The sequence below is a fragment of the Lynx rufus genome, unplaced genomic scaffold (assembly GCF_022079265.1).
Source record: "Lynx rufus isolate CCGP_SWC_20201006 ecotype Redwood Valley unplaced genomic scaffold, mLynRuf1.p SCAF_5, whole genome shotgun sequence".
Lineage (NCBI taxonomy): Eukaryota > Metazoa > Chordata > Mammalia > Carnivora > Felidae > Lynx > Lynx rufus.
The window spans coordinates 47312860-47325159 of record NW_025814867.1 but is presented as its reverse complement, the minus strand read 5'-3'; positions in this window follow the sequence as shown (position 1 = coordinate 47325159).

The following is a 12300-nucleotide window of genomic DNA, read 5'->3' as shown; positions in this document are numbered from 1 at the left end:
AACTTTCAAGTTGAAGCTGAGAAATATGAGATTTTATTAAACAGTAGTACAAAAGATTTTACAAATAAGAGCCAATGAGACCCTGATTTAGGAGATAAGATAATCCTCTAAGAGATTCTTCTAAGTATAGTAACTAAGATGTGATCACTTTTTAAAATATTTTTGAGAGCATGCACGAGAGCAGGAGGAGGGGGAAGAGAGAATCCCAAGCAGGCTCTGAATGGTCAGTGCAGAGCCCTATATGGGGCTCAAACTCACAAACCCTGAGATCATGACCTGAGGGCAAATTAAGAGTCAGAGGCATAACTGACTGAGCCATCCACATGCCTCTGAGATATACCTTAGGAATGACCTTTTTGTTCCCCGAGAAGACAGAAGAAAGAAATAGAATGACAAAGTCTAAGGCATTCACTGTTGAGATCTTCCAGTGAAGCAGGAGGGGGCAATGGTGGAGTAGAAGTGGAAAAAGAGCAAACTGAGAAAGAATGAAAGGCTTGTACTGTGTTGGGGAGGGCCCAGCTTCTTTTGTCAATTATGTGCTTGTGAGTAGGGTTCCTGAAATATATTTCATTTAAAAAATCACAGCAAGGGTGTAGGACACAGAACAGAAGGCATCCAGTTTTTTCCATGGTTGGCATGAGAAGAGGAGAGAACAAGAGACCAGAGAGACCTAACCAAAGACAGAGGAAGACAGAGGTGCAGGAGGGGAAATTCTAGGTGTGTGTGTTGGGGTGGGGGGTGGGGAGAATAGAAAGCAAAGTACATGCACTGAACTGGGTGGAGACCTTTGAAAATCTCAGAGAGCATTGCTTTTCAATTATTTAGGTTTACACAGGGCAGGCGTAGATAAAATGGTCTGGCAGGTGGAGAGAGGCCATAGCCTACCTGATCTGTGGTCAGAGTAATGTCCCTATTGAATGTCTGCCATTTGGTAGATGACACTGAGCCAGGTTTTTCCACCTCGATCCTACCACTTGCAGGAACCTACAAAATAACAGCCCCCCTGAGTCTTGGGTCCTTCGGAAAATATTTTGCTCCCAGAAGTTAGGAGTATTCAAGGGAACTCTTTTCTGATATTCACTTCTTTAATGTTTGTGTCCCTTATCCCTATCCATGTGAAGCCCTAGGCCCAAGTTCTGTTTAATATTTTTAAAACAATTTTCACTTAATCCAGAATAAAAGACTCCTGTCTTGGCTTGTAGCCTCAGTCTTTCTCTAATTACCCTTCTTGACAATTATTCCCTTTGCTCTTTTTGTCTCTGACCTCTCTGGTTTCATAAGGGCATGTCCATAAAGCCTGCAGGTATGCCAATATCTTTAGAGCCACTTACCCATATCTGAAATCTTACAACATGATGGACCAATGGAGGGTTTCTATGGTAGTGCAAAGGATAAGAATGGGACGATATTTGGAAGTTGACTTCTGGTATGTCCATACTTTGAGTATATAAGCTAAATTCTAAACAAGTGAATGAAAATCATGTGTACAAGTCAAGAAATACCCATTTTTCTCATGTTAAGTCACATCTTCCATTGGCTCACTTCTGGGATATTGATCTGTGATGTCGGGGGTGTTACACATTTTTCAAGATTAAAGTTAAGAACAGTCGTTGTCACTTATATATCAGATTTTGGAATATGGAATTCTGCAAAGTCTGTAAGTTTGAACCAATGGTTAAGTAGATGAGCATTGTATCCTTTTTAATAATCTCTTAGTTTAGATTCCTGTAGAAAGGCTGGCAGGCTGAGCTAAGCCCAGAGAATTATCTTACAACAAGCCAAACTTTGGATACTTTTCTGCAAAGTTATCTGGGTGGCCAAAGAAAGCAGCCAATGAGTCAACATAGTAAGGTGAAATAGACCCATCCCCTGTAACAATAAAATGGAATAAAATAAAAGCCAATACAGAAACAGTTATTGTAGCTGCCAACCAAAAAAGACTAGCTAAAGCTTCCAGTGGGGGTAATAGTTACTTCTTGATCAAGTCTTGTACTTTCAATGACAGGGTTTAGCAGAACCTTGAAATCTTAGTTTTGATTTTCATCTTTCAGTTTTAGTTCTAGACACCTGATACTGCACTTAACATTTATCTTAGAGACTGCATCATCGTTCTAGTAACCAGATAAATAAAATACCATCTTAGCTCATTGGCAACATTTACTGTGAGTCTCTGAGCACATTTTCTCAAACTTGAATGTGCATACAGGCCACTCGGGGGATCTTATAAAATACACTTTTAGGTGTGGGGTGGAGCCCAGGATTGCTTTTCTAACAAGTTCCTTTGAAGTCTAAGCTCTTCATCCAACCACTGTAGTTTGCATAGCAGACTTTATATGAACCTGCCTGACGTTTCTTTGCCATGCCAATTTCCCACTGTGGCTGCTCCCATCCAGTGACTAAAACACCTAAAGGGGTTAGCAATCTTGAACTCTGGCATACATGTACCAGGTCATGTTTAGAATGGTTTATGTATTAGCTCATAGCATGTGGTTTTAGGTTCAAAGGTCAGTTAAGGCCACTTAACAGCTGTGCAACCAGACACATGGCCAAACCTGTCTTGTGTCAATGTTCCTATCAAGTAACTCCTATACCACAGATATCTATGAGAATGTGATCATGTATATAAAGTGTTGAGGACTGTGCCTAATACATAGTGAATGCACAATAAATGCTCTTACGATGGATATCATTACTTATGATACTATTATTATTTTTACCTTAAGGGATAGATCTTAGTAAAGGGGCATTTGAGCTTAAGAAACCAAATCCACTAAAAGCAGCTATGATTCTATGGGAAGGGTACAGGAGTATGAGCTTTATATGGAAGTGGGCATAGGAATTAAAAATCAGGGATTTTGCCCATTTTCTACTTATCCAAAGCGATGAGGTCTCTGTTCTTTGCCTTTTTCTATTCAACTTGTTTTTCCTACTCTTCCTTCCTCCTTTACTTCCCTTTCTCTGTTGGTAAGTTTTTTTTTTTCTTCCCTATGTGGACATAATGCAACATCTACATTCACAGCCTAGGGTTATTTCCAATCATAAATTCCTGGGGAAACAATCTGGACTGACATGGTCCAGTTCACTTTGACCTGGAGGAGAAGGGACAGGCTAAGTGACCAGAGCCTCCCTCCAGGGCTAAGTGACAGACTCCAAGAAAAGAGAAGGATAAACCACTTCTCTTAGGAGGGGATATGTGGGCAGAGTGGATGTGAGTGACTCATGAAATTATCTCTGGTATACAATGTAATATCACCATGCATGTGATTGGTGGGTAGGAAAGGAAAAAGAGGAGAACAAGGGTTTCAGAAAAGGCAGTTGTGACAGGCAAACTCCAAAGTCTCAAGCTGGAGGGTTGTGCCTAGGGCCATGCAGAGCCTCATGGAGAAAACCATGCGCCAAGATTGGTGAGAGCACGTCCTGGCTGCCTACTGCTTTGGCAGAGAAGGAGATAGTTAACTACCCATTAAAGCACCCAACTGAAGATCTACAGAGAAAATGGAGGAACTGAGCAGAAAGGAGGAGGCAGAAGGCAGAAAAACATGGCTGTGCCATTTATTTTTGCCTTCACTAAACATGTGAAAAATACAAAAGAAAGGAAGAAAATCTTTGTATTCCTGCTAGGAAAATGGAAGTCTTCTTTCAGTCAAAGATAAATTATGAGGTTCTGCTTCTATCATGGAAACCAGTCCCAAGGCATGGTAATTACTACTGGGACCCTAATTATTAATTGAGTTGGGAAGAGCGCAAGGGACTTATTTGCAGTAATTTGAGTCCCCAGAAATAAGAAATTTGACGTGTGCTTCAGAGCAGCAGAGAAATTGAATTTGGTTTAGAGAATGAGTGCCTGGAGAGAAAGCGGGAAGCAAGGCTGGAAAAACTTTGTGGTGATTGCATTAACCAGTCATGGCTAAAAGCTCTGTTCATTCTCCATAGGCATGAAATTTTGGCTGTGGGGTATGTTATAATTTACTTTAGCAAGATACCATGAAAGATTAGCATCTCCCGTCAACGTGGCAGACTGGTAAGGGTTTGGATTGGGAAAATGTATGTGTGAAAGATCACTGTGGCAAGGGAAAGTGGAGCTTAACTACTGACCAAGTACTTTTCATTGAGAGACAGCCAAAGAGGATTACCAGCATGGGGACACTCAGGGTGGTGGTAAAGATAGACTTAGAAAGTCAAAATGAAATTAGTGTTTGGACACTAAGGAAAAGTGGTTTAGGGAAGGATGATAAGGTTAATTGTATGTATATAATCATGCTTTCATGGAAATCATCCTTACAGCATTCACCCAAGAGCATGCTATATGTTACACTGTTATATACTATGTTACAATCAATGAAAGGGGAAATGAAAGAACTAAGCTGGGAACATCTTAGAATAAATGCAGGAACAAAATGTGGAGCTGTAAGAGAAGGAAAGGGCATGGGATAAGCATAAACAGATGGGGGAAGTAACACAGTTGACACTCTGGCCACAGAAGAGAAAAGACAAAGTGAAACAGAGTAGATGTGATGACTAAGAGATAGGTCTGTAAATCAGCTAGTATATGAGGAGAGGAGACAAACTCTCCTTACCTCACAAAATACCATTTTGGTTAGAGATTCTTAGAAGTAACGTGTGTGGAGGGAAGTGAACTTGTGTATTTTTTCTGATGGAGGTAAAGACTTAAGAAAATGAATATAACATCCCAAAGATGGAAATATAAAATATTAAATATATTAATACTGTTAAGAGGTTATATGAGAAAATTAGAATATGAGGAATATGGCATATGCTGATAAAGGGAATTATCAGGAAAGGAGGTGAAAATCTTTGGGCAATAAGAGACTGAAGAAGGAGGAGGAGAAGAAGAAAGGAGTTAATGATAAAAGAAAAGCTCATCAAAGAAACTTTTAAGGATTTATAAACTGCCTACAAGTTTAGAATCTAAAGTTACAATATGTAATGAAAATAACTCAGTCTCAGAATGGGTTATGGAACAGTCTGAAATGAAAAAGCATCTATGTAGGTATGTGCATATATATTATAGAAAGAAGCAGTTCTTTATATATTTTGGATACTAACCCTTTATCAGATAGGTCAATCCAATTAAAAAATGGGCAGCAGACATGAATAGACATTTTTCCAAAGACAACATCTAGATGGCTAAACGACACATGAAGAGATGATCAACATGACTCATCATTAGGGAAATAGAAATCACAACTACAATGAGATACCACCTAATACCTATCAGAATGGCTAAAATTAACACAGGAAACAACAAATTTTGGCCAAGATGCAGAGTAAGGGGAACCCTCTTACCCTGTTGGTGGGAATGAAAACTGGTGCAGCCACTCTAGAAAACAGTGTGGCTGTTCCAAAGCCAGAACTACCCTATGATCCAGTAATTGCACTACTAGGAGCTTACCCAAAGGGTACAAAAATACTGATTTGAAGGGTTACATGCACCCCGGTGTTTATAGCAACATTACCAACACTAGCCAAAGTGTGGTAAGAGCCAAATATCCATCGACTGAGAAATGGATAAAGATGTGGGGGGTGTATGTGTGTGTGTGTGACACACACACACACACACACACACACACACACACACACAAGAATATTATTCAGCCATAAAAAAGAATGAAACCTTGTCATTTACAATGGTGTGGGTGGAGCTAGAGAGTATTATGTTAAGCAAAATAAGTCTGAGAAAAACACACACTGTATGATTTCAGTCTTATGTGGAGTTTAAGAAACAAATGAACATGGGGGGAACAAAGAGGCAAATCAAGAAACAAACTCTTAACTATAGAGAACAAACTGATGGTTACCAGAGGGGATGGTATACCCCTGGGACGGTTACCAGGGGGTGGGGGATGGGTGAAATAAGTGAGGGGGTTTAAGGGGGACACTTGTGATGAGCTCCAGGTGTTGTATATAAGTGATGAATCACTAAATTCTACACCTGAAATATTGCCCTGTGTTAACTAGCTGGAATTTAAATAAAAACTTGGGAAAAAGAGGGGTGACTGGGTGGCTCAGTCAGTTAAGTGTCTGGCTCTTGGTTTCAGCTCAGGTTATGATCTCAGTTTGTGAAATCGAGCCCCATGTCAGGCTCTGTGCTGATGGTGGTCTCTCTGCCCTTTCCCTGCTCACTCTCTCTCTCTTTCAAAATAAATATTAAAAAAAAAAAAAAAAAGCTTGGAAAAAAAGCAAGAAGGACTGAAAACGAAGGAAGTTGGAGAAGGATTATTGATTACCATTAGAGATAATCTAAAATGTAGTTGGGAAAGATGCAACTTAATACCATGGTGACAGTACTAAAGAATGAGAGAATTGAATTATTGTCAGACTTTGACATCCCAGAATTATGTGATGTGATGGCATTTTTAAAGAGGAAACTTTTCCTGGTTCAATGGCTTCAGCTAAATTCTTTCTGTAGACTGGCTGAGCTGACTTTGTCTGGTACTGTTGGCTTATGGGAGACTATTAGAATTACAAGTATGATGACATTAGGAAACTTTTTAATTTTTTTTCAACGTTTATTTATTTATTTGGGACAGAGAGAGACAGAGCATGAACGGGGGAGGGGCAGAGAGAGAGGCAGACACAGAATCAGAAACAGGCTCCAGGCTCCGAGCCATCAGCCCAGAGCCTGACGCGGGGCTCGAACTCCCGGACCGCGAGATCGTGACCTGGCTGAAGTCGGACGCTTAACCGACTGCGCCACCCAGGCGCCCCAGGAAACTCAATTTAAAGAAGTACTTCACTTCTAATAAAAATGTTTCAACTAATTTCCCAAGAACAGGATTGTTATGGGATTTCTTCCCATATCTACTTTCTGTAGATAATGCAGGTAAGTCACACACACAAACACACACACACAGCAAAGATGCAAAATATCATACTATATGGCAGCCAGTGTTAACATCTACTTATTCAAAGATTTTCTCCCTTCCTTTGTGTGAATATAGACCTATATGTACATTTTAAATTGGGACCTAGACGGTTGTATCCTGCCTTCCTGCCAGTACACATACATATACATATATCTTACCATTTTCTTGATGGTATGACGATACCATCACTATCACTGAAAGGGCAAAGGAGAGAAAACCAGGGGCATTGGCATTACTAAACAGGAAAGACTGACCCGATAGCATGTAAAATACAGAGAGGCACGTTAAGGGGACAAAAGGAGCACAATTTCCTTAAGAGTTATCAAGGTGCGTCAACTAAGTTTATAATAAAGACTTTGAATCAGGTAAACAATTTTCTTTCCAATAACAGAAAAAGATAAAGCTCTTATCTTTTAACTTACTGCAAAAACTATTTCCCAGGATTCCCTGCAGAAGCTTTCAGACAGAAAAAGGCCAACCTGGAAGATAGCATGGATATATAGTATTTTAATGCACTCCTAAATGAAATGTTAAAAAAAATAAAATTTAAGGTTCAGAAGTGAAATGCATATTTATTCTAATTTATTTCAAGGACAAAGATGAAATGATAAAAAACACAAGAAGATTTTTAAAATACATTAATAACTTATACAAGAAGTTGTAATAAGAACTGTTAAACCAAACAGAGCAATGCAAATTATATGGAAAATATAAGAAAGATCCAAGATAAATGGGAAATTGCTAAGTGAACATAATGAGAATTTATAAATAGTTGTTTTTGAAAATAGAGCAAGCTAAGCCAAGTGGCTCTGGGTGTAGTGGTTATTCAAAGTTGTCACCAACATAAATATAAAAATAAGAGCAGATAGTGAGCACTACTGTGAAAGTCCATAGCATTTTACATTTTTGCTAATTTGATCTTTGGGAATAATACAAAAGTAGTTCTCTAACAAATGATCAGGTCTTTATAGAAATGAAAAAGAGACAAAAGAGTAGAAAAGGGAGATAAAGACATTGAAACAAAGGCAAAGACCCTAAATTTAAAATGGAATACAAGGCAAGTTAAATACAGAAAATCGCAAAGTACATCAATACCCCCAAAACAGAAATTGCTGGGTTTGATGATGAAGGTAGAAAAAAAATTCATCTAAAAGATACAGGAAATAAAACTAGAGCAAAGCAGGCCTATTATGCAGAACGTTTTGTAAAAACCCCAAAACCCATAATTAAAACCAATATAGGAAAACATGGCAGTTCTCCAAAAGAAGCATGTAAGGATCAAGTCCCTCCTAATAAGGGAATGCATTACAGGAAAAGATTTGGGAAGCAGATGGCTGAGATTACTAACTGGAGAAGTCACAGGCATGGATCTGGGAGAAGCAGGCAAGATGGAGGTTTAAATAAAAAATCATCGGGTATTATTAAAAGGAAAAGGAAAGATCCAAACGTCCTAATTATGGGGATAAAGTCCTTCTGGGACAGCAGAAATGTAGAAACCTATAAATGAGTGAAGGAGACAGGAAGACGTGCCAAGTGGGAAAAACCACATTATAGAAAAGATGGGTAAGCCACATCATAGAGAAGAAGAGAAAGAAAGTTTAAGGAAAAAGAAAATGTAAGAAATTGATTTTCAAAGCCATGCAAATTGTTAGTTCGGGAATAGTAATAAATGCATATGTAAGTAGTACTTGTAAAGGTCATCTATCAACAGTGAATATACAAAGAGAAAATATTACATATAGAAAATAAGCATCAAAACACAGTATTTTATTTGCTAGACTCTGGAATATGAGTAAATGGGATATGAAGCTCAAGATATTGAAGATATGAGAGTTATTCCAATGGCTTCCCCATTATGGTACTAAGCCATTCCAATGGCTTCCCTATTATGATATTCCCCATTAAGAAGGCTAACAAGAGACTCACGAATTGGTTCTCTTTGGTTTGTTCTTCGTGGGGCACAAAGGAACCTAAAATTGCACGACTACCTTCTCTTTCAGCTAGCATAAGCAACTCCATGATCTCAAGGTGGTGTTTGACTACCTTCTCTTTCAGCTAGCGTAAGCAACTCCATGATCTCAAGGTGGTGTTTGTTCTTTCTCCATAATGGAATGTCAGTATTATGTATATGTCTACTTCACAGCAATTAAAGACATTGAGGCTTCATAGTTAATGTAAACCCTGTGAAAATCAAGTTTCCCTTTTTTATCCTCAATGCACAGAGTGTGCCAATAATCACCAAATAATTCTCCATTATTCCAATAGCCCTTAAATTTTGCTTCTCCAAACTCAGCAGTTTGAATTTCCAGTATAACTCTTATGTCTTGAGAAATTTTTAAGTGCAGACAACTAACAAAGTATGTTTAATTTAAATTTGAGTGACTTTGCAGGAATGATAAAAATGAATATTATTTAGAATTCAAAACCCTTGGTACACAAATATCATCGAAGGTGTAAGAAGTACAACCAATCTTGGATTCTAGCTTCAACTCTCCTACTGTGTGACAATGAGCACTTAGCCTCCCTGTGCACTGTTTCTTTGTCTGTAAATTGGGATTATTAATTTCTATGTCTACCCATCTCTTGGGATAATGAGAATTAAAAAATGGACTTAAACTTTAAGCTACTTGGAAAAACCAACATTGTGTAAATTTAAGGAAGGCTGTTTTAAAACCTTGCTCTTTGACCCAAAATGTTTAGGTGTTTGAGAATCTATATTCAGTTGTGTACTCTTTATATAGCATGTATCATAAAAGTGTTCCCTAAGTATTTTTATGATTTACTACATTAATACATAGTAACAAGGATTCTGGACAATTCTAGTATAAGCTACTTCTTTTGAAACACAACAAGGAAGTAGATAATCTATATGAAATTTAGGCAGCAAAAATATTTTTCATTCTTTTTCCCCAAATTGGACTTTCATTGTGTTTTCTATGTTCAGAGGACTCACATTTATCCCTATTAGGTTGAGATTTTTAAAATCTCTACTACAGCCCAAGTCTTCCCTTCTAAAACCTACCCTCCTGTCAAAGCAATATTGTTCCATTCCCTGTGCATTCTAATTCTGGCCTCTCAAGCTTCCCCTTCCTTTTAATGTCCTCTTTGCCTTTTCAGCTTTTTTATCCTTTAAATCCTGTGAAGAACTGATGCAGTGAAAGACTATAGAGCCCTGAATATACATTTAAACTGTTTGAATCCACCTATGTGCATTTTTCGATACAGTAGTGTAGATTTATTTTCTCATGATTTTCTTAATTTCCTTTCTCTAGCTTACTTTATTTAAGAATACAGTACATAATACATATACAGAATACATGTCAATCAACTGTTATTTGAAAGCCTTCTAGTCAACAGAAGGCTCTAGTTAAGTTTGGGGTGGGGGAGTGAAAAGTTATATAAGGATTTTCAACAGTGCAGGGGACTGGCACCCTTAAACCCTGTATTATTCAAGGGCTAGCTGTATATACACGTACACATACCTATAGAAGAGGATATGTATATAACCTATGTATATATGTGACATTTTATATTCAAAGCTATTAAAATGCTTATGTGTATACATACATTAAACTTCACTATGATATGTAATGATTATATTTTCAGGAGTTTGTTTTCTTAAGTTTTCAAATTCTATCCCCTCTATTTTATTATTTTGTCTGATGTAAAGAGCCCTGCTTTACAATATGCACCCTAGGGAACCCCGGGAGTGAAGAAGAAGAGAAAAGGATAGATTTAATATCCAATAGCTAAATGAGAACTCTTCCAAATTTTTTCCAAGCATCTTGGGAACAGTGAAAATCAGTTTCCGGGGGAGAAATTATTGTTTTACATGGATCCTTATACTTCTTTTGTAGTTCCTGAAATTTGCAAACTCAATTCTTTTGCTAAAGCCAATAGATAAAAGAAACTGTTTATGATGAAAGCAAAGTCAAAAGTGAGATGTTTATTTTAGGTAATATCTTATTTTGTCTTGTAAAAAAATTAGTGTATTCAAAATATATTTAAGTCATATGTAATAAATTAAATAGCTTCTATATTTTGACCTCTCATTAATATATTTTCAATATATTTTTATTACAATGCTAATGTACATTTTTAAATCAAAATAAAAAATTTAAATTTAAGTAACTATAGAATGATATAGAAGAATTAAGAGTAACAGTGTACTGGAAAAATCAAGGAGTAGGAGGACTCTAAACTTACCTCCTCCCACCAATACACTTAGGTAACATTCCATATAAATAACCAGAAAACAAAATGAAGACTGGAAGAACTTCACAATTAAAGGTAGAAAAGAAGCCACATCTAATATGGCAGGAAGGGCAGACACATAGTGGGGAGCTAAATGGACTCAAGGGCCATCTGTGGGAGAAATGGAGCTGTGGGCAAGGACAAGAGAGAGAAAAAGATGATCACACTGGTGAGCCTGCTCAGGGAAGATGAATCTCCTTAGCATGTGGCTTTGAAAACCAGATGGGCCAAATTTCATGAGTTCTTACAACCAGAGGGACTTAAAGCCTGGAACTTTAAACATCAGTGACCTCAGCTCTGTGAGGGCCAGAAAGGCAGTAGGAAGCCGAGTCTTGGCCCTTAAAGAGATAACCCAACCAATAGCCCATGGAGAAACAGCATACAAGCAGCAGTTAGGACAACACCTGGGACAAATGGGAGGGAGAGTTATTTACTAATAACCAAGTGGGTCCTAGATAAACCAATGTCACTGGGAAACTCCTGTAGGAACAAAGGAGCTGACAGGTGTCATTTCCCTCCCCTGTACCCAGCATAAATATGGCCACCATAGGAATGAGTACAGTGCTAGCTTATATTACCAAACCTGGTTATACCAAGCCCTGAACCTCCAGCCAGGCTTGCCTCAGTCCCAGCACTGCAGTTCCTTGCCTCAAGAAGACCAGTGCAAACCTTGCCAACACTGCATCTCCCAACTGCACGCTTTGTGGGGCCTCAGTCCCGGTGGGAGCAGTGGCTGGTCACCTCTTATGGAGGAGTATCAGCAATGGTAACAAGTCCCCTGTGAAAGAGGACTGGCGTGCAAAAGCTATGGGCACTGTTCACCACTTTGTGGATTGCTTCAGATTGCTCTGGTCTTGGTGATGGAGGCACAACTCCTCTGGCAAAGGAACAGAGCTACCTTGTTAAAAGTGTATGCCTGCCCATACTTTCAATAGCAGGAGACATAGTTGACTTTCCTAACACAGAGAAATAGATACAAACAATTAGACAAAATTAGGAGACAAATGATTATGTCCCAATGAAAGAAGAGGGTAAAACCACAACAAGATAACTAAGTGAAACAGATTTAAGTAACATGACTTATAGATAATTTAAAGAAAAAATCATAAAGATACTCACTGGACTTAAGAGCAGAGGATATAAGGGATACTATTAATAA